At 41.2% G+C, this 23609-nt stretch overlaps 1 protein-coding gene across 9 annotated transcripts in view; it reads left to right on the plus strand.

The window, feature by feature from the left end:
• zeb2b (zinc finger E-box binding homeobox 2b) overlaps positions 1-23609 on the plus strand; it is a 95536-nt gene that overhangs the window by 18378 nt on the left and 53549 nt on the right. Inside the window, exon 1 of one of the 9 annotated variants that reach the window (XM_044109336.1) lies at positions 8959-9027. The exons of the other annotated variants lie outside the window; for them this stretch is intronic. The gene's annotated coding sequence lies outside the window, so the exon portion shown is untranslated. Of the gene's footprint in view, positions 1-8958; positions 9028-23609 lie in introns of those variants that run through there. 9 annotated transcript variants of the gene reach the window in all.

Here is a 23609-nt window from a genome sequence, read left to right on the forward strand (position 1 = left end):
GCACCAAGAATCACTGCAGGAAACGACACAAAAACATCTGAAGACACTGAGCGCAACTTCCTTCTTCACAAAATGGAAACAAAAATGTAGTAGCATCAGATTTTAGTAAAAGACTACAAACTATTTCTAACGTTAGACTCACATGTTTGTTTTGGTTGTATTTACCCAGAATGCCCTGCTTTTGGAGCAGCCTCTGGTCTGTTCTTTTCAACCAAACACAGACTTTAGCGTATAGGTGGAGCAGAGTCTGAATGCTCGTTCACACCTCAGGCAAACGAACTGGAGTTTGATTAAAGTGGACTGGTGTGAATTCAGCCTTTGTTGGTCTGGAGACCAAACGTTTCCCAGAAACTGGATCCAAGAGGAGGTGGGCCGAGCGAGGACAGGTGGGAGAGAGAAAGAGAGAGAGAGAGAGAGAGAGCCACTGGGCTGGAGATCATTAGGTTCTGCTGCAGTGGAGCTGAAGCATCAGTCTGCATGAAAAAGGCAGAAAGAAAAGCCAATTTGCTGAGACATACTCTGTCATCATAACTGGGGCCTTTTTCTCCCAGTTTAAGTCCAGTGAGCACAAACCTCCTCTTCACTTTTTAACAATCACCTCAAAGCTCAGGGACGTTTCCTCAGCCTCTGTGTGACACATGCTGCTCCTCTGAACCAGATCCTGACGGCGCCCATGTCAGGAAAAACCTGCGTTTTATTGTTTGACCTGGTTGTAACTGAGCTGCTTGTTGCTCAGCGAAGAACAAGATCTAGGATTGATTCTTGGCTTTTTCAACTCTTCATGTCTCCCTGTTGGTGACAACCCAGCAGGAATCGTTCACCAACATTCCTGTTTGACCCACTTATAGGCGATTCTGATTCCTACGGACAATCAAAATGTCAAAATTCTCTCAAAGTTTTGACATTACTCGCAGAATTTTGACTTTTTTCCTTCGAATTTTGACTTTAATCTCCAACGTTTGAGCTTAATCTCAAAATTTTGATTTTAATTGCAGAATTTTGACTTCAAAATTTTAATCCTTTTTTTCAGAATTTTGACTTTAATCTCAGATTTATTCCTTTTTTCTCAGAAGTCTTTTTCTTACATTTGACTTTAATCTCTGAGATTTGACTTTTATTGCAGAATTTTGACTTCAAATTGAATTTCTATACTTTTTCTCAGAATTTTCACTTTTTAAAAAATGTTCACTTTAATCTCATACGTTTGAGATTAATCTCAAAATTTTGATTAGTATTGCAGGATTTTTACTTTTTCTGTACAATTTTGACTTTAATGTCAGAATTTATTTATTTTTTCAGAGAATTGTTTAAATTGTTTATTTGGATTTTAATAGTCAGAATTTGAATTCTCAGATTAAAGAGATTTTTTCAGTGGCTCTAATCTTGTGTAGATTATTTAATGGACTTCAAACAGTGACCAGCTGTGAAAGTTTGTTTAAATATGAAACTATTTGACACAAATGTTTCTGTCTCCAGGCTCAGAAGGTGTTTATCACAGGAACAAAAAGCCGTCCTCTTTTCTTGTTCCTTCTTCTGTGTTTTAAAGAAAGAGTTGATTTTATTTTTCTCCTGATGGAAATGAAATCTGTGTTCATCCGCCTTTCAGAGGGTTGTTTACGGGGATGTCAAGGTGGCGGGGTAGAGGGGATTTCTACGACTTCAAAAACAAGAAACAAGAAGGGAAAAAAGCTTCCCTAAAGCCCTTCGGGAGAGACTCTGACGACTTCCCCGAGGGAGGGGGGAGAAAACAATTGCTAATATTAGGAAAGGAGAGAGGGGGGTGGAGAACACACACACGTTGACACACACAAACAAACAGAAACCTGGAGTTTGTTTATGTGCTCATAATGCGAGTCTGTGCGCCCCGGTGAAGCGGCGCAAATGGGAGAAGTATGCGTGGGTTCCTCAGGTAACAGGATTACGTGGGCACATAATTGATCCATTTGGGGGAAAAATGACAGGGCTCTAAAGAGGCCCCGGCTTTGGAAATGGGAGTTTATGAAACAGGCATTCGTAAATTCAAAGGAATCAATATGTCAATTTTATTACATCTCCGGGGCCAGATGGGCATTAAAGGCACGGCTCATCCCTCTGCCTCCACCTCCCTGCTCTGTCATCCCGTCCTTCCTCCTCCTCCTCCTCCTCCTCTTCTTCTTCTTCTTCTGCTGCTATTTCTCTTCCTCTATCTGCAAATATGGAGCAAAGGTTTATTGCCCCTTCCTCTTCCTCTGTGTTTTATTGTCTCGCTTGTCGACGAGCGGCACAAACAACTCCTCCTGGGTCAGACAGAACTTTACTTCCACCCAAAATCTTTCCAACTGGACTCCATATTGGATTTACTGACCCGACTCTCAGCTGCGTTTCGATCCACCCAGTTAAACCTGCTAGTATCAGTCAGGAGATCATCAATAGTTTCTCAGTGTTTTGCTACCTTAGAAATATTTGCAGCATTTTTTCTTTCTAAAATCAAAGTGAAAGTTGTGAAAAAGGAACTGAAGCAGCTCCGTTTTATTCCTCACCAAATCGATCACATATCAGGTTAAACTGAGGCTGCAGTCGCTGAAACACAAAGTTTCAACTTTTTTTCTGCAAATAATTTGCTAAAGATTATGTGGAAACTGACTAGTGCATGAAATTGTGAGTTTAACGTTTAAAAAATGAAAAGTAAACAAGCCAAACTTTTAAATATTAAAGCAGAATCAGATAAGCTAACTGGTTAGCTTCCTTCAACCAGAAATGGAAACTTAAAGCTGATCAAAACATAAAAAAATAGTTCTGTTGGTCACAAATGTAAGAAATGAGTTTAGTTTTGAGTTTTGGAAGAGAAAGAGGAAAAACGACTAAAACGTTTTCATTTCCAGGTAAAGATGGTAAAACTGAACTAATTGTTATTATTATTAATAACTATTAATGATATTAAAACTTAATATTTCACAGTGAGTTAGTGTATTAGTATTTTATTTGAGATTTATAAATAGAATAGTCACTTTTTTACTTGTTTTATTTAAGTAAAACTCAAAGTGAGGATTTTGATTGTTGAAAACATTCATTATGAGTTTTTCTCTTGATATTTTAAATAGTGGATTTTTGATTTCTTCTAAAACATCATTCCTGTTTTTTTAATAAAACCTACAAAAATAATGCTGATTATTTTGAGCAGATGAAAGTTAAAACTTTTCACAGGGAGTTTGAGATTCCAGCACAAAATAACAAAATAATTTTGTTATTTTTGAACTTATTCGGCGATAGCTTTTTCATAATTACTACGTTTTTAACCCAAACTGGCAGAAAATGTTGATTTTGATGATTAAAATATGCAGATAATTGTTTTCTGATTCCGGGTCGATGTTTTGGTATTTAATTTCAGTTTTCTTTGGCTGTGGTCGTGTTTAGGAACATGTTTTATCAGTTTTCCTCTCTTCTTGTCTCAGTCTTACAATCTCACAGCTGAGTTTGTCATCAAGGTCTCCTCTGTCGGCCAGAGGTCCTTGGTGGCCATTTTGTTGGCGAGATTTTGTATCTGTTTGCGTCTCCACGTGGGTGTGTGCAGAAAAAGAAGCAGTGTGTGTGTGTGTGTGTGAGGTATCAGATATCCCTGCCCGGCGAAGGCATCAGCTGAAATACGTTCGTCAATGCAGTTGTTGACTCAACAGTATTATTCTTTAAGAAAAAGCCGTTTAGAAAGCGCGGCGGCTCGATAAACAATCGGAAAGCAGAGAGAGGAACGGAGAGTGGGTGTGTTTGTGTGAATGTGGGGGGGCAGATTAGGCATTCTGCGTCCCCCCCCCACCCTGCTAAAATATTCACTTTCCATTTAAATACAACAGCATCCCAGGCAAGATTTAATTACCACCCCGCACTATAATGCAAATGAATAATGCAGCAAAGACTGATGCAAACGGATAGAAATATGAAGAAGCTCGGTACGTTGAGAGGGAAAAGGTTAAAAAAATAAAAACGGCAGCTTGATGCTCAGTAGTTAGCTGGATTTAAGGGAGAAGAAGAAAAAAGGAGGGAGGCACAATTATGAGGCCCAGCTTCCAGCCGCTCGCCAGGATTTTCCTTCTCCCCATTCCACTAGTTCATTTCAGAGCAAGTAAATAATAAGAAGTTGGTGATGCTTGCATTTTTAATTCCACCCCCTCCTCCCTCTCGCTGCACTGTCTCTATTTTTCCTCCTTGTTCAGTTCACTGACTGACATCTGCTATCAATGCTAAGCAGGTGTTCCCGTGCAAACAGACGTGCCCCTGTTTGTGTTTCGCCGTCCCCGCCACCGTGCGCCCAAATGAGCAACGTGATTAAGAATCCTGTAAATTTTTGAAAGGAAACGGATGGCTGCCCGGCTAGAACGTAATTACACCGCCGCCGACATCCGCAGCTCACCGCTGCAGCAGCCAGAGCCAAGGCAGCAGCAGAGAATTAATAATATATAATGGCATCTTCCCTTGTAATTCATAAATGAAATAAAACCAAGGAGCTGCTGATAAGTTTCTTTTTCTTCCTCCAGACGATCAAACTCCACAAATCTGCAGCTTTTTCAGCTCATTTCAGAAACCTGTGTTTTTACTCATTATCTGATTTCACTCACATTTGAAATGGACTATTAGCTCTCAAGTGGCTGCAAACTTCCTGCCTTTGAACTTCAAAGGCGCTTTAAGTTTTGGGTTTATTTTATCTGGAGAGGTGAATCCTGGAGGTGTTACTATTCTGAAGGGAAATGTGTGTGTGCAGATGGAAAGCTCTGGGTGAAGGGAGCGTAGCGTGACACTGGACCCGCTCTGACCAGAACCGCTCTGACCAGAACCGCTCTGACAGCATCTTCTCTGTTATTTCCTCATGTGAGGGATCAGAGCAGCAGGTACCACACAGTCTGGACCTGATAGAGCCGTCTGAAACATTTTCAGAGTTAAGCCACTTCTCACCCAATTTATACCCAGTCCAAGCACCTTGGCGCGGTTTCCCTCCCACAGCAGCTATTGATAGCGGCTGACAGACATTGTTTGGCCAGTGAAAGGTGCGCCTCCCCCTAAACGCTGGCTTGCAGAAGGGAGGCAACACTCCTCTCCTGTCCCCTTTAATCAGAGCCAGAGTTGGTTGCATCCTCCCATTCGGGATACACGATAATTACCCTTCTCCGTGAACGCCGGGACTTCACTTTGAGCCGGGGGAGGGATGAACGCTGACAATTATATTAGGCATGTGTGTGTTTGCTTCCTCCTGCCTCGTAGCTACCTTTCCCCCTCCTCTCCCTCCTCTTCCTCTCTCTCCTCCGTGGACTTTTGCAGCTCATGATGATGCGAAATAATAAGGTGCAGTTATGAGCGCGGCTCCCGGCTGCAGCAGGACAAACATTGGTTCTGTCTGTTTGCCGTTGCTGTGAAGAAGCGCTCAGGCCCGACATCACTGGGCGACTTTATTTTATTTTTTCTTCTGCGTGTGGCGCTCAGTGGGAAGAACAAGGCTCTGACACAGCCGGGGTGACGGAGTTCAGGTCTGTTTGGGAGAACAATGTGAACATTTTTACATAAACGCTCCGACCCTGACTGTAAGTGGTTGAGTCAAACAGCCAAGCAGAAGGTCATGAATGAGCTTTTATCATCTAATAGTCTGGTCTGCATGGAGCGCAGACAGTGGAGCAGGAGAATCACCTGATCTTCATTTATTTTTGATACATTTCAGGTGATAATTGGCAACAAATCTGAGAAAAACTAAATCTTAGCATGTATTTTTTAATCAATATCCAATAATTATTGGCTTAAAAGCAGCTCCTATATCTTACTTGTAAGTTACTTTGGTCTTATTTCAAGTGTACTAATATATTTGCACATTTCTTTAGTTTGTTTTTGCAGTGAATCTCCTATTTTCCTGGTCATTTTCATCTGAAATGCTTTAGGAAGTCTAGAAAACCTTTCATCGTTTAAATGTTAACACATCCGGGCTCCTTGGATTAAAGTTTCTATGAAATCGTATCTGGCCTGAAACTTTTGCACATAAAGAATCAACAGGTTTCAGTTTTACAATCAGTTGTAAACCATTAGCTAAAGCTGATGCTAACACGCTAACTTCAGTTCAGCTAATATCTATAAATAGAAGTTGATCATTTAATTTACATGTTCCATAATTCCCTTAGATTATTGTAGGTAAATAAACTTACAATAAAAGATCAAACGTGTGGACAGGAAACAGAACTGCTGTCTTCACACACTTCAAAATAAAAGCATGGTTACAAAACTTCAACAAGGATGTAAAGATTTAGAATTGATCCAGAAAAATTATTTTGGGAGAAGCGAAGTGCGCTAAACATTTTCAACGTTAGCAGAAATGCTAAGTGGCTAAAGAAAAAAATAGCTCCACTAATAATCAGCAATGTTTCAGATTATCGTTAAGTTATTCAGAAGTAAAATTTGAAGAATTGGATCTGGTCTAGAAATAAAAACAGCAAACCGGAAAGACAAAACTGGACCAATTTTCCAAATAAAGTGACAATAATTAAAATATTTTTCTGGAAAATTTTGAGCTAAATTTCTCATCTCCACATTTATTTTATTCTGAATTTCTGGTCCTAAAACATTAAACTCTCCAGTATCAAACTTCAGAGGAAACCTGCACTGCAAAAAACCAAAACCTTACCAAGGATTGTTTCTCACGCAAATATCTTGATACACTTGATTTAAGACTAAACTAACTTACTAGTGAGTTTTCAGTGAGATACAGTTTTGAGTCAATAATTCCTTAATATTGATTTTAAAAAGACATTTTTCCATGTTATAGGTGAAATAATCTGCCAATAGAATATTTTCACCAATATTAATGAATTATTCACTTAAACAAGCTCCTGTATCTCGCTGAATTTCAGGTTTCATTTTAAGCAGAAGCCCTGAATTAAACTGCGTCTCGGTGAAGGTGAGAGACGGATCATTAAGGCTTTACGGCGCAGTTTGGTATCATGGATGTTTTGCTTTGTATGGTGTGATAAATGTGCCGTAGAACAGCGCCTGCTTCCTGCTGCAGAAGCCATTAGTGCACTTTATGGCTGTGATGTAGCCTGTAGTGCTCACGCTGTTGACTGTTGAGTCTGCTTAACGTGTGCGACAGCTGTGTTAATGAATGAATAGGACACGCTGCTGCCTCTCGCCGCGCCGGGACTCATACAGTAGCGCACAGAGAGCTGTTGTAGCCTATAGAAACGGCGGTATAATAGTCTGAGCTGTGTTCCAGGAGGAGGAAGACAGCGCAACTCTGTCGCGGCCGTCATCGCGCGCAGACGAGGCCGTCCTCCTCCAGCTGCTGCTGGGAGATGATTCGGGTCAGCGCGGGCCGCTCGGAGGGGAGGGTGGCGAATCAAGGGGCCGATTGTGTCTGGTGCCAGTCAGTCGTAATTAAGAGCAGGATCAGGGGGTGGACATGCACACGCACACACCGGGACCCGCCAATAAAAACCACGTAAACACACACATTCACGTAGACATAAACAGGGACGGCCACGCTTAAGCCTCCATAGAGAGCAGCTCACCTGAACATAATGGCTGCGAGGGGCAGCAGGGGATGCAAATGAGGCCGGAGGTTAGCGTGGGAAAAATGGAGCGGGGCAGCCTGGGACTAGGTGATCCTGCGGGCAGGGGGCCGGCCTCAGGAGGGGCCTTTGTTTCCAGCCTCCGTTTAAAAATACCCAACGTACTCCTCCTCCTCCTGCTTCATCCCCCTCTCCTCCATCACCTCCCTGCCCTCCCAGCCCAGGCCAAGCCGCAGAGAAAAGCAGATATATGGTTTGTTTAACAAAGAGAGAGGTGTGTGTGTTTTGGTGTGTGTGTTCGCTTTGTTTTTGGGGGGTTTACCATCTGAAGAGACAAATCCGGTTTCAAAGATCTACATCTCAGTCTTTGCTAATTCTTAGCAGCTGTTAAATAGTCAAAATAAATGAGATAATTTAGCTTTGAATTTCAACAAAGTACAGATTGAGTTCAGTTTTTCATGCTGGGAACCATCCGCATCCTAAACTGGGTGAAAATCTGAATTAGATTGAGTTTATTTGTACAGAAAGGTGGTTATGATCAGTGTCAGGGTCCGAGCATCCAGCCTTGAGGAACTCCTGCTGGTCAAAAAGGATCAATGTTCTGTATCCAACCAGATGTTTTGATTTTAAACCTTTGTGGAGCTGAATGACTTATTATGTCTCACATAGTTAATATATAAGATTGTATATTAAATGTTTAGATAAATGTTCTATATGTTAGATGTTGTAATAGAAAGAATTAGAAATGAGTGTTGATGATCTGATGATGTGGATCCAGTCCCACCAACACAAAATGATCAACTATAATATTTGCCAAACCTTTAACAGAAATATCTAAACCTGCAGCAGTTTCTCAAATCATTAGATTGGCTCCATTATTAAAATTCCTGGAGGTAAATTAAATTAAATTAATCTTTTATTATTTAGCGCAGCGTGTTGCAGCCGGAAGATTGTTTATGTTGCGCAGCGTTCCCACTTCCTGTTTTGAGTTGGACGAATGCTAACAGCTAGCAGGTTGATTTTCTTGATTATTGATTATGTTTGGGCTGTTATTGTTTTTCAGGGGATCAATAAGGATTTTTAAAATCATTTTTAAAACTGAACCCAGCTGCAGCTTCTTTTCAGAACTTGTATATTCTTGTTACTAAATATGTAGATAATATTATTATATTTCATGTTATCTGGTTTTACCAGGAGAAAATCACAGCAATAAAAATGAGTTTATTTGAATTATTATTATTATTATTATAAATTCAAAGGTTTTAATACTTTTTTTTTTACCATAAACAGGCAGAAGTCTCTTCTTGTTTTCTTGAATTGTGTTTTTATTCAAATGTTCTGGTATTTTATGTTAAATTAAGAGTATTTGTTGATCCCTAAACCTGGTGTGGATCATTTGTTTAAACACTTTTCCAATCTAAAAGTCTTAAATCCAGCTCTTCATGTTCTAACCGGGTTCTTTTCTTCTTTTTCCCGGTTCCTCTCCTCTTCACGCCTCTTCTCTCCAAAGCAGGTAAGCACTTAACCTCCGCCTCTTCCTGCACGCTGTAGTGTGTAAACATCACCTGCGTTGCCTCCTTACATGCACAACTCATCATCAGCAGGGTGGCGAACATTCAAACCTGATGAAAGCTACAAACGTTGCTTTGTGAACAACACATTCTCATAAATATTCAGGGGGTTGGAGCTGTAAAAGTGTGTGTGAGGGGGAGAAACCCGCCGATCGAGATGTTGAGAGGCGGTGTAAGAGTTGCAACCTGTTTCTGATTCCCCACCGCTGCATTGCCTCTTTCTTAATTATTATTTATCAGCATTACCTCCAGTCTGCATCGCCTCTTCAGACGGGAGGTTTTCCTCAGCTTTCACTCATCAAAGTTTAATCCAAGCCCATGTTTTAGTTTTTTCAAATAAAGCACACTTAAAAAATTTAGATGCAAATTATTTTGCATTATTCATGCCTCCTCCCAGTCCTTGTAGATTTAAACATTTCCGAGGCCACCTTGATTCGAGTAATTACCTAGGCTACAGCCAGCTCTGTCATGAATAAGGTATTTCCTACAAGCTGGAGTACGCGCCTGATGAGCTTTTAAAGTGGCTGTACACCGGACTTGTGTATTGCTTCTCACGCATGAGTGACTGGAACATGCAGCGCGATCGCTCTCAGGTGGGGCGGAGTGGGGCGGACAGGCAGCACTCTGCAGGTCTCTGCTGTCTGCTCCGTCAGCTGCCCTCAGGCTGCAGCTTACTGGGTGAAAATAAAGACGTTTAGGCTGCTTTGAGATTTTCCTTTTGGATTTGTAGTGTCACCAAAACTGGCTATCAAATGAAAAATGCAGAAACCTTAACGAACCTTTATCAGTTTATTGTTTTCTGTTTGGTTGGTCAAATTTTCTACTATTCTTGACTTGTGGACAGGGGCCGATCAGAATCTATTCGAGGGCCACGAATGGCCCCCGAGCCACACTTTGGACACCCCAGTGTTAAATTAAAATGAGTTCAAAACCATCTGACCTTTCAGGCTTAAACACATTAATGTTCTTTTAGAGAAAATACAGACTTGATATCGCAGAAATTTGGTAAAATGTTTTATTATTATTTAAAAATGGTTTAATATAACTAATGGCACACATCTTCAACATTTCTATATGTTTTACATTTATTTATTTGCAAAATCAGCCCTACATTTAGAGGGTTTTATACCATAAAGCTTTATCTAGTATCTAATTAATTTTAAAAAAGGAACTCCAAATATTTAAATGGTTCAAAAACCTAAATATTTTGTTTCAAACTCATCTAATTCAAGTGAAATCTTTTCAGTTTTTAGGTGAATTTGTCATTTATTGTACAATAACTTCAATGTGAATTCCTTTCTTAGGTCTAAATAGTCTCACTGATTTGCTAAACTACCTGATTCTCACCTTCTTGTTTCTCCTCCTTCAGCGTTTTCACTCTTTATCCTCTTCACTTTTCTAAAGCGTTTCAGATTTGAGCAGCTTAATGCTCACCTTTAAGCCGGCGGCTTTGAAATCTTTCTCTTTTTATCCACACTTTACCTTGAAAATCCTTGTGAATCGCACCTGGCTTTGTTGGGCAAACAGCCGCTCTGCTCCGTTCCTCCAGTCGTTTTTATTCAGCCACGTTTCGCTGAACGACTTCTGCATGAAGCAGGGAAATGAGCATCAGGTGATAATTAGATTCTCAAATTTATTCATAGCATTTTAGGAGTGAAACTTCCTCCTGTCCACTCTGCTACCTTCATAGAAAAACCTCGTTTTTGCGTCTTGTTGTACCTCTAAGTGCCGACTCCGTAGAGGGCTTGAAATGCAAGCTCACCTTCAGTCAGGACAAAAACCAGGAGTATTGATTCCCACATCAAAGCTGCCACATTTTACCCTCCACGTCCTTCCAGTTATATCAGATGTTTTGTTTAAACATCAGAAATGATCTGGAGAGCGACCCTGAGTGCAAGAAGGGGAGTGTTTTTCTGCAGGAACGGGGAACAAAGCGAGGCTCAGATGAGAGAAATAATGCAGCTGTGGCCTGCAAGCAGGGGGAGGAAAAACAAAGTAGTTGACTCGGCGACTCCATCATCTTTACTACCCAGCAGAAGAATTAATATTTAAACATTCTAATAATGTAGCTCGCCTTGCATGCACTTTTAAGCAAAGCAACAATATTTTTCACCTGGGGTAACACAATGATTTTTCTTCCTGCTGTGCACAATTTCCCTTTCTGATGATCTCCTCCAAGCCTCCCACCTCCACGCTGCAGCCCGGCGCCGTGCGTCCCCCCAAACCCGTTTTGTGATTTCCACCTTATTTTTCACCCCACAAGAAAAGAAAAGAAGAAGCAAGAACAAAATATTCATAGAGATAAATATTGAAATGAATTATCCCTGTATATGAGCAGAGGCCACGGCTGTAGGAATGCACAATGTGTTCCCTCCAGGGGCCAGCGGTGATTCATAAAATCGAACCTGTTTGAAGGAGGTGAGGGGAGGAGAGGGAGGCAGCAGAGGACAAACTTCAGATTTTTTCAGATGCTTTGTTTATTTTACCGGATCTGCTGCCGAGATGCTGCAACCTTTTCCCATTTTCATTCCATAAACTTGTTTTATTCTGTCACTACATGGTCATTTAACTCCCATCGTTTACTTTCCTTCCCCTGCTGTACCTTTACATATCGGTTTAGATGGAACCAAATATTTTTATATTCTTACTAATCCTTCTTTTACAAAATTAAAGCAATAAATAGTTGATTTCATCAGCCAGGGTGTAAATTAATAATAAAAATATTGTTGCTTTTACTCATTCTGATGCGTTTCTGCACTTTGAAGCAGTTTTAGCTTAGAGGTAGATATTTATCTCGATTAGCTTGAGTAAAGAAACTCAAAAGAAAAAAATCAAACACCATTTTTGGGTTTTATTCTTAAACTGTAACATAACCAAGCTTTTGATCTAAGACACATTTGACTCAATTCTATTACATTTTACACAATGTTTTCTCATTTATGTGATAAAGTTTGCACAAACAAAATGCTAGTTAGCTTAGCTGATTTTTTTGGGTTGGTGTGTTTAATAATCCAACTCAAGTTTTTATCTCAATATTCTGGTTTTACTTTTAGTTATGTAGGAATTCAAATATATTTTAACATACTTGATCATTTTTAGCTTAGCTTTGACTCAAGTTAGCTTAGCATGCTAGCTATGTTGGTTTAGCTAGTTTTAGCTGCATTAGCTAGACTGAACTGAGTCAAATACTTTAAGTAAATTTCAGTAATATTAATAAAAATATTTTTTATTAAATAGTTTTATTATTTAGCTTAAATGTACTGGAATATTTTGTTGTTGTAAATGTAGAAAGTAGAAAATCAATATTTTAAATGATTATTGTATTGTAAATAATTATTCTAATTACTGTTCTGTTAATTCTGTTTTTTAGATCAACTAATAGTTTAAAATAGTCTAATTCAGCCAATAAGCTTTGCAAAAAGGTAATTTTAGCTGTAATTTATGATCAAATGATCTTTAAATATGTTTTTTTCTGTACTTTGATTCATTAATGATCGTAGTGTAAAAAAAAAAACGCTCTTCTCTGCTCACATTACATTTTTGCATCCTGTTAATCATCTGCAGATGTGCGAGAAAACAACAATAAAAGGAAAAAAACAAACAACTCTTGCTATTAGCCTCAAAGGTGGAGGTAACTGTTGGCTCCCAGGGGGAAAATCCTCACAAATGAAAAGCAGGAGAATTATCCAACCTGTTCTTCCAGGCGCTCGGCTTAGTTTACAGTGTGTGTGTTTGTTCAGCGGGCGTCTGTGAATTCACCCTGTCAAAGCAAATGCATTACAGATGCCTAAAGGTTTTGTAATTGATCATGAAAATGAATTGCCAAGTGAGCAGGGCTAAATTGAATGACATAAATAAGAGTTATGCATCAGGCCTCGCTGCCTGGTTTTGTTTATGTGTATCTGAGCGCTGAAGGCTGCGATACGGAGGTGAGGTGGATGCTCATCTTTTAGCAGATCACAATGCCACTCAGTTATAAACCTGCACACAAGAGCGGGCTTTCTTAAAAGATCATGTCGTAAGCTGATTTCGACATCTTATGCAAGGTGCCTTGCTGGGGAAAGAATAGTTTGTCTGGAGCCTCGGGGCAGAGATTAAAGTCGACGCTAAGGTGTAGAGGCACCTTTGTGTGTGTTAAGACTCCTTTCCTTTGATACATGCTGTAACTGAGTGAAATCCAACAAGCTCACCGCTAAACGTTGCAGAACGAGGATAAAGCCCTTCCCAGCCGTTCTCACAGGTTTCAGGGTTTTGGTGGCGGATGATAGCGCGGTATCAGATGTGAGTTTTAATGAACAAGCGGACCGAACCAGAGGGTGAGAACAGCTAAAAGCAAAGTGAAACAAAGTTCATCAGGAATTAGAGGAGAAGTGAATAGGAGATTTGAATTATCTCTGGTTTCAGAATGAGTTTGTGTCGTCTCCTGGATCCACTGTGTCTTTAAAGAAATGTAGGGACCATTTAATAAAACCCAAATCAGAGATGAGCTTGGAAATGATTCTTTCAACAGGTTCTAAGAGTGAACCAGCTATAAAACAACCGTGTAAACTTTCAAATCAGGTAATTTGCTCTTATGCGGTTTCACAGGACAATGGTGCCATTGAGGTGTGGGATTATATGAGTGTGGGTGTTTTTTATGTAAACCCCATGGGAACACCCCTCGCTTCCTTTCCCCTCTCTCCCTGGAATAACGGCGGCCAGGAATCACCTTTTTAAACCGTAATTGATTTCCCCAAACAGAGGCCTGCGCTGCCATCCGGCATTAAAACCCCGGAGACGGGCCTGGTGTCGGATTGGCCTGCCGCTCTGGATTTGTCTCCCCTTTGCCGTCGTCCCAGGACATCAGCGCAGGACTGTCAAGAATTCAGTCTAGACTGGGGTCAGGGGATTTAGCATGTTGAAGGTTGGAGCAGATGACTTTCACCAATTAGCTTAAATCCCCGGCTAATTTAAGGTACCGCTCTGGTCATATCAGCTCCTGCAGCGTTAAGTAATTTGTTATTTTGGTGCACATGCTCAGTGGAGACCCCGACCACATGGGCTTTGATTGTTTTGGCCCCTCTTTCAGTATAATCTTTAATAATTTAACATTAATAACTATTGATTAAAATGATTGGGAATATGTTTTCTAAGTTAGTGGATTTGGGTCTTTTGAAGCAAACATTCAGGCTAATTCAGTTTTTGGGACTTTGTTGAGTTAAAATTTGTGATTTTACTCGTGAATTTGGACAAAATATAGGACTGCATTCAGTTTGTAAAACCTTTTGTCTTATTGGGTTAATTGGTTCAGTTGTGTTGGTAAAAATCGGGGGAAATCTCTCGTTTTAGCATTTGAACTTGGTAATGTTTCACTAAGGTTTTGGCTAACTAGGAAGACGGGTAAATGTTGACCTATAATTTGTGGATTTAGTCTTAAATTTGGACATTTGATTTACTGAGCTAATTGGATGATTTATTTGGGTAAAAATCAGGGGAAATATCTCGTTTTAGCGCTTCAATTTGGCTAACTTTTTAGCTAATGACCCAAATTTAGCCTAAAATTGGTGAATTTACCAAAACTTTACATTTAGTAAAAAAATGAAGTTGGGTTTGATAACTTTGTGAACTATTGGGCCAGTCTTAACCAATGCTTTTGCAAAGAAAGAGTGAAAACAGCTATAAATTGCTTCATTTGCTGTTTATAGCATGAATATTTTAGCTAGCTGGGTTCACTGATTGAACAAATTGAAACAAAATAAGCGTTATAGTTTGGTCAACCAAATGAACTGGTCTTTACCAACAGCAATGGAGTTCCTTTGTGGTTTTGAACTGATGTATAATCTAATGTGCTAGAGCTGCAGTTAGCATACTGTGAGCATGTTTCATGGCATCGAGTTGCATTTTGATTCCTTTAAGTCAAAGTAGTTAAAGAGCGTGCACAATGTTCCCGAGGAATGCAGCGAGACGGCGTGCAGCTATTTCAGTCGCCCCGCTGCAAACGTGTCCGGACGCCCATCTGGTCCGAATCAATCAGATCCCGTCCCCATGCCAGAGGTCTCCACAGGTCCCCCAGCTGTAATAATACGTCCCGGCTTCATCAAGAGCTCACCTCGGACTGTGGGTCACCCCCGACATAGATGACCCGACACCTGGGGGAAAAGCTGACCCAGACGAGAACTTGAGTTAAAGAACAAATCCAGTCCTCTCCTAACCAGTTGAACAAGCAAACCCCGACAGTTCGGTCTCGCTCGGTTTGCCAGGATGCTAAAAATAAAACCTGTTTGATGTTGAAACTAGATCAATGCATCAGCTGGCCTCAAGAAACGGCAATCTCCTCCTCAGTCTGGCTCCCAGTCTCGAGCCATGATAGTGAGGCTGTGGCTCTTTTTCTTAGAATAACACAAACCAGAATCTTCGGATTTGTTTTGGCTCTGAAACCGGCCGCATTTTATGCACAAAAATATCGACCCAAACTACCACCTTTGCAGACTTGGCTTTGGAAGTCCAAATTCTGCTTCCAGGGTTGTTTCGAAGCTGGCTTCACCTCTCGTGACCAGAAGGTTGGCTTGCTCTTTTGGCCGTCAGCGATCTCAACCACAGGGCAGCGACCCGGTTGCTCTTTTTTAGAGGTGTTGGAGGCGCAAGTGCAGGTTGTTGGGTCTTTTTATTTTTCCTTCCTCCTCTGTGAGTGCAGAAGGAGAAGAAGGAGGAGGAGGGAGGGAACATTCTGCATGACAATACCTACATCTGTCTGCCGTTTTGTTCTTTGTCATATCGGGGGCTGTCTTTGTGGCAGAGCGCTGTCGTGGTAACAGGAGGTTAGAGGTACGGGGTGGCGGAGGAGGGAGACTTGTGACTCAAACGCCCCTGTGACACGGCTTTTGTTGTGCTTCAATATTTGATCCTCTTAGCAGTTTGCCATGCCTCCGCCCCTTCAGTACCCTCCACCACCACTCTTACTACTATTACACACTTTCACTCACTGTTTGTCCACCTTTGGGCCTTCATCCTGTCTCAACCAGGAGCATTCCTTCAACTTTCACCTTCAAAGCCTTCAAACTGGGTAAGATGCAGGGAAAGTTTTGCCTTTTCCCTCATTCCTGCCCTCTTCTCACACTTTCAGGAGAAACAAAGTTGAGGCAGCCGGCCTCTGGAGAGACCATTACAGGCACTTTATTGTTTCAAAGCTGAGGTCATCCTTCTGCTCGGTGTAGTCGAAACAAAGGCCAAGGGTTTATTGCGGGCTCAACTGTGTGAAAGGAAACACACTTCAACATTGTTTGATTCTACGGAGATAGTGGTACAGTCCACAGGACCGTTTACCACCAGATATTATTCTGGTTTTGTTTTCATTTTAGGGAAAGGTATTACATGGGATTCTAGATATTCCAAGGTTTTACTCTCAAATTCCCCTTAAAAATTTCTCCAAAAAGATCTGAAAGTAAGTAGGGACCCTGTCATTTTGTGCACAATGCCCGCAAGTGCCTCATCCGAGGTGCCGAGCGTGACAGTTTGCTCGTACAGGGATGTCATTCCCTGTTTTTCCCGACATGTTGATGGGCGTCGGAGGCAGCGAGGAGGAGAAGAGGAGGGTGAAGGGCAGCGGTTGTCAAAAAATCAGGCAGGAATACTTGTCAAGGTTTCAATCTCTGTTTGTTTGTAGTTTCTGACGTGAAAATTCGTGACCTCCATCAAACCCTTTATCTGCTCCCCGCACCGTAAAATGTAACGGCATCAGAATCGGTAATAAAGGCAAGTCAGACTCCATTGCAGTGGTCACAATGTCAGCCCCTTTTGTTTTTGATGCGGTGACCTTGATAATTGTGACGGTAATTACAATAAGTGGCCATTATATTTCAAGGTGCAGCGACCTTCATTATCCAAATCAATTTGAGTCACTATCAATTTGATAATACTCTAAATGCGTGGCTGCATGGAAGATGCACACTCGGCACGGCTGTCGTCTGCCGTATAATGGAATGCTATTATTGAGATTGAGCCGCCCTCCTCCCTCAGCCGCGGCAGCAATCAATATTAACAGCTTGTAAAAAGTACGGCAAAAGATTGGCCCCCTCCCCTCCATAAATGGAAAGAAATGTTCAAACAAAGTGCAGCAGGCAGGACTACAAGCTCCAGGTGGACATTTCAAGTTGCACTCTTCGGTTTGAGTTGTTTACGGTGGGAAATGGTGCATTCAGTCTAAAATGTTTAAATTGACTCTCGTTTTAAAATAATTAGCAGCAGAGAACTTTCTTAGTTTCTTCTGGAGGCTAAAGCTAACGGCTAGTCCAAGAGCGGTGAAGGCCAAAGCAGGTTTGGACGCCGTGCGTAACCAATAGTCTTCCTGTGTGAAACTTTTCTGCTTTCATTTCTATGCTAATATTTGTCAGCCTCTTGAGAACGACAGCCCAAAGCCACAACGATGGTTAATGAGAGCGCGTTCGCATAACCTGGTGCAATATTTTAGAAATCTGAAGTTGTTTGACGACGGTGGAAGTTCAGTTTGGTGGTGACTGCAGAAAAATGTGGTTCTCAGTTTGGTTCAAGTGAACTCTGGTGCATTTGGCAACAGGAAGTGGACTACAGCACAGAGCATTCTGGGTACAAACATCCAAAACAAACGCAGGAGTCTAGTGCTTGAAGCAGAAATGGCTCGTGAGGTTTAGTCAATGACTAACCGCTAAAATGTGACGCTACTCCATTTTCGTTTCCGTTTTCTGAAGTAGGAAGTTGTGCTTTTGCGTCGTTTCCTTCAGTGGTTGTTGGTGTAACTTTGGTCCCCAATCGTAAGAAGCCTAAACTGAATCTAGTGACTGGATTACATCTTCAGGATGGCAAAAGTCATGGACATTAGATCTTGAGGACAAGGGTTGGAGATGTAGATGTTTAGATCCTTCAATGTTTAGATCCTTCAATGTTTAGATCCTTCAATCAGCCACCAGACTTTGATATGGTGACGTTGCATCCTGCAGTGACCTGTAAAAACACAAACTTTCAGTCAACTGAGAAACCTTTGCTTTACTTTGTGAACACGTGTAGCTGCTTTTCCTACACTTGCACATTTGTTCACCTTTTCACAGACAAGAGGCGACTCCCAGGAGTAAATGTTAGGGAGAAGTGAGTTGCTGAGATGGGAAATGCTCACTTCAGCTTCTCTCTGGAGGTTTGCCAGGCCTTGCAGGGCTTGGGGAGATCTGTATTCATGGGTTTAACTGCGTCGGGGGAATAAAAGCAGCTGGGGGGAAGGAGGGGAACTTGGCTCGTGTTGGCGATCCACCTGGATTTTTGTGACCTCGGCTTGAAAAGGAGCAGGCGCCCTGGCGAAGGCGTATCTCCTGTCTGTGTAGAGCCAAGCCGTGGCGCAGCCCTGACAGATTAGGGTGCTTTACAAGCCTCTTTATGCTGTAGGAAAACACACACCGAATGAGGGGCTGTTAAATCGTGCACCTGTATTGCACTGCAGGGGAAAAAAAAAAAGTGCAAACCTGGCACTTCTCCTGGCCTTGTCCGGCAGCAACGTTCGGAGCTTCTTAATAAAAAGCAGACAATTGTTTGGCAGGTCTTTTGATGTATGTGCCTATTCATTGTGGATCCTCCCTCCTATCTGACAATACATGGGAGAGATTGTTTTCTTGAAACAGACCTCCCTGTTCCCTACATCTTCCAGCTGAAGGATGATTCTTGAGGCCTGATTTACCGTCCGGGTATTGAGTGAGCTGCAGATATAATTAATGGCAACCCTGATTGTCCGTTTAAAGGATCTGGTTGCAAAGCAGGTTAGCGGGTGAAGCATTTTAGCATGCAGCGAGTTTGTTTTGGTGTGCATTATTTAGGATTACAAGCAGCAGAGCAGCTCATAAAAACACAACAATTATTTCAGTGACCTCATTGTCATCCGCTGGAAAAAAAAAGTGTAATTAGCGCATGTTTACAAGCCTGGCACACCTGCAGCTCATCTTTCGCTGTAATGTTTGCCTTGAAGAAGCCAGGCGGCTGCCAGCCACTGTCACCGGCTGCCACTGAGACGACAGACAAGAGAAACAGGGAAAACAGAGCGAGGGGTGAAGTAGAAGAAGAACTGTGTGTGCCATTCTTCCAGAAATCTGACTGGCTTAATGTGCATGTGAAGAAATGGGCTTTTACATGGGTGTACAATAGAGACTGCATTACTGACACAGTAGCCTCATTATATCCCCGACGCCTACCTTCTGCCCCGCACTGGTTTACTCACTCCTAGCTCTTATTGTTGGGGTATAATGGCGCTCGGGCATTTCTGAAATTCCCTCATTATTCAGCTTATTAAGGCTGCACCAACTCGATAATCGTGCTGCGTTACGTGTCAAAGGGGGTGGCGGGCGCGGGGGGCCGGCGAGGGCCCTGATTTGCCGCATTTTGTAAGGCAAAGACGAGGCTGCGAGCTCAATGCTCCACGCGTGTAAAAACTGTAAATACAGGCGAGACGGAGAACACCTGAGAGGACAAACACAGGAACGTTTGATTTTACCGTTTATGACCTGGAAACATGCAGAAAGTTTCTCACTGCACAACCCTCAGCTGGTCAAAGCTTGTTGCTCAGCATTTGTTTTACAGATTATACTGTAAAAACAACAAATTTTACCACATATTACTGGTCTAGTGCATGCTTTAAATGAGGCGATGAGATTTTCTAAGTCAATAAATTGATTAGAAAAAACTGCTAGGCAGGTTGGTTCACTTATAACGTCACAGTTTTAGTTAGTTGTAATTTACTTTTGTCTTATTTCAAGTGTGCTAATTTACTTGCAGTAGAAATTGGACCTTGGTGAGATTTTGTGTTTTTGGAGTGATCAGAGGTTTTCAATGCATTTTCAAGTAAAATAATCTGTCAGTTGAACTAATAATAGAGATTAAAGAGGAAAATTTACCCTGAAACGTCAACAAATTTAGAGAAAACACTGCAAAAAGTCTAACCAGCTGTTTTTGGTTTAATATCTGATTAAAATGCAAATAAGACTAAAGTAACTTTTCAGCAGCTATAGGACCTTTTTAAGGAAATACTCCTTGATAATAGATAACAGTCTTTGTTCATTGGCAGATTATTTCTCTTAAAACAAGCTCCTATTTTTCTCTTATACTAAAGTAATTACACCAGAAAATATACAAAATACTTGGTCAGATTTAAAGGTTTAACCACTTGTATCGAGAGCCACTAGTTGCATAAAAAATATTTGTTTCCATCTTAAAATCTCAAACTGTAGGTGCTCTGATTGCAGTTTTAGATTTTTGTAAAAAACATCATCAAAGTCTCTGCAGACGGCTGTCAGTCAGTTTCTCCCTCAGCTGATTTTCACATCTTTGTGTTTGTGGATAGGATCATTTTTTCATCACCCAAATTGAAAGGAATCAGATTTGATTTAGTGAAAAGAGCCACAGGTTAGGCAGCAGTAAAATCTTAACAAATGTGTTAAAGTTGTTGGTTTCTGCACCAGGCTCAGCGAATGTCTCTGTAGGACTGAACAGACTCCCACCGTAACTGTTTACCCAGAAGCTTTTCCAGCTTTTGAGGCCTCCGAATCAGAAAATGGGTCACAAAGAAACAATTGCAAACAGTCACACAAAGAATATTTCCTCCCTCTCTTCCTTGCTCTCTCTTTCTGTCTTTAATTATTGCACATAAGCTCTCTCTCTTTTTTTGAAGAATATTCAGGGATGCCAAGAAAACGTGGCCGCCCAGGGCTGGTCGAAGCAGCATTTTGCTCTGACATGTTGTCACAGAGAGAAGCAGGGGGAGGGGTGCAGAGAAATCAATTGGCAATTAAATGATACACCTTGTGTGGATGACAAGAAGCATTTGGTTGCACAGGAAGAAGTGGGTAGCGAGGGGCTTTGTAATGAAAGCCTAATGACTATTCATAAGCGATTTTCAGTCCGCCGATCCACTCGACTGGGAAGCTTCTGCCCCGGAGAGTCGGCGCTGTCACTTTCCCTCACCTCACAACGGCGCCGCGATCGACGGTGTGGGATGCGAGCGAGAAATTACCCGGAAATGTGCCGCGGGCCCGTCTCGGGTCACACGCAGGCGGAGGATGATGGGTGTCGCGGATCGGGGGGACACGCATCTGGCGCAGTGGGGGGAAGAAAAATCCAAAAAACTCACGTTTCCGTGTTTTTGTTCTCGGTTTGGGTTTGAATCCAGCAGATTTTGAGTGACACGGCAGTCAAAGTTCAAATCGCTGTCAAGGTTGATGTAGAAAGAATAATGATTAGCTGAAACGGTTTAAGTTCTTGTTTCTTTAGTGGAAACAAATTTATCTTTTTCTTTAGCAGCGAAGATCTGCCATCTTTTAATCTAAAAGAAGAATGAGCTAAATCTGCCTGCTGCTAACTATATATATATATATAAAGTTTAATTTAAAAAAACATTTAAATTAAACAAAAATAATTCTGACATTAAAAGCTTCACAGTAAAGTGGGGGCCATCTGGAATTGAATTATAATGTGATTTAAAAATAATGTTTATTTTTCATATTTCTGATTTATTGAGCTTCTCTAGTTAGCATAGGAGGCGCAAAATGTTTTTGACAATAAAAATACCAAAACAACTAAAATAAGAAGGTGTGAGGCAGGATTTATGCTAAACAAATGTAATAAATAGTAAATATTTACTATAAAGGTTTGGAAAAAGTTGTAAACTGCCACCAAATGCCCACATTTGAGTCACGTAGCGTTAGCTAAAAGCGCTACATATTGGGAAATGAATAATAAACAGACAAGAAAGTGTGAGCAAAAGACATTAAAACGTAAAAGATTAAGATTTAAAGTGTAAGTCCAGGTACTTTCAGATTTATGAACTCATTATGTGACAAGTTGAAGGAGCTAGCTTACGACCTTTAGCTCAGTCACTTCCTGCTAAGCAGGATCCTGATTTGTAGCTCCATCCGCTATGCAAACACGCTGCTATCTGTCTCTTATCGCCTCTGCGTCTCACCTTATCTAAGGTAAATACAATAATGTGCTTATTAGGCTCTGCTTCATGGCTACTTGGCAGCGTGTTTGCTCAGTAATGAGAGCTTGTCAGAGCAGAGAGGGGGAGCCTGTGTGCGAGGTGAAAACCCAGATACTCCTGCAGCTCTGCGGTGCAGTAATTGAATAAATCCTCGCTACCTGAGCAAGTCCTGCTGCACGTGGCGCGCCGCCAAGCAGCTATTACATAATTAATCTGCATTGATCATCTGAATGTGGCCGGAGCTGATTGATGCACGGCTTCGCCAGACAATGAGGTGGCTTTTCGAACTCGGGTTACGAGTTGAACGCCTAAATCGGGGGAAGCTCAGAAGAATCGCCGCGGTCCCGGCTGGACTCCTCTGTAGGGAATTGTAAAAAGAAAAATGCAGCTTTTCTGCATCTATTTTCTTCTTATAAATTGTCTCAAGACCTAAAACTAGGCCAGGTTTCCTCTCTTTATTTTCAGCTTTCACCACGTGCAGTAAAAGCTCAAAAATGGCAACCTATATTGTCTCGTAACCTTTTTTCGCTCTTTTATTAGAATAATTTACTGGTTCGGGGGAGTTGGACGTTTCCTCTCGGTGTCAACCTGGTTGGCATGTTACTGAGTGAATCGCAGCTCAAATACTGCTTGGCAAAGCAAATCCAGCGCAAGGCGAGGGGACTTCATCAGCAGAAAACTGTCAGAGCTGCAAAGTTTAAGCTGCAACTTAGAGGAGACGGTTTGTGGGAGACTTAGTGCAGATCTGGAGGTGAAATAAACAAAAAATGGAAGCAAAATTAAGATTTTAGGTGAATTGGACGTGTTATTTGGCCCAAACCTTCTTTTCTTTTTGTGTTTTCAAAACCAGTAAAGCACAATTTTACTTTTTTGACTTAATTAAAAGAAGATAGGACTGACTATTCCTTAAAAACGTATCATTTTCAGCACACCTGCTCCCTTTAAAACCATTTAGAGAACCTTTTGTAAACTGAACCCACGATTTAAAATGAAGAAAACTCTAAATATCAATAATTGAAATAAATAGAAAGTAATCTGTCTAACCAGTGAAATGTGACACTTTTCTTAACTTAACTCTGAGCTTTTTAGCAGGCTTGACTCTGAAATAGTTTTATTTTTTATCTTATTTAAATTATCTTTTTAATAGGTGGAAAAGCATCAGAATCAGGCCGTATTAGCTGATGATCCAAATTCCTGCTAGCAGGAAGTTGGAAACTGTTTCTTTTTAAAGCAACAAAAACAGAAGGGAGTGTTCCAGTTTGTGAAATGGAGTAAAAAGAAACTTCTCGCTGATCGGCGTGTAAAACTGGAAAGGGAAACCGGGACCCTGACAACCACGTAACGAGGCTGTTTTTGCATTTTAATGAGCTCCAAAGCGTTAAAACTCAGCTTGTTAAATAAGAAGGGAATCTTTGGTGGGTTGGACCCTCAACTTGACCCCTGACCTTCTGTGTTCACATTACTGGAGGTTTTTAAAAAAGATTATCCACAATTTTTACTCAAGATGTTCCTGAAAATAAAGAGGTATTATTGAAAATCTGCACATTTTGCAGAAGTTTT

This window comes from Gambusia affinis, linkage group LG24 (genome assembly GCF_019740435.1).
Source record: "Gambusia affinis linkage group LG24, SWU_Gaff_1.0, whole genome shotgun sequence".
NCBI classification, from domain to species: Eukaryota; Metazoa; Chordata; class Actinopteri; order Cyprinodontiformes; family Poeciliidae; genus Gambusia; species Gambusia affinis.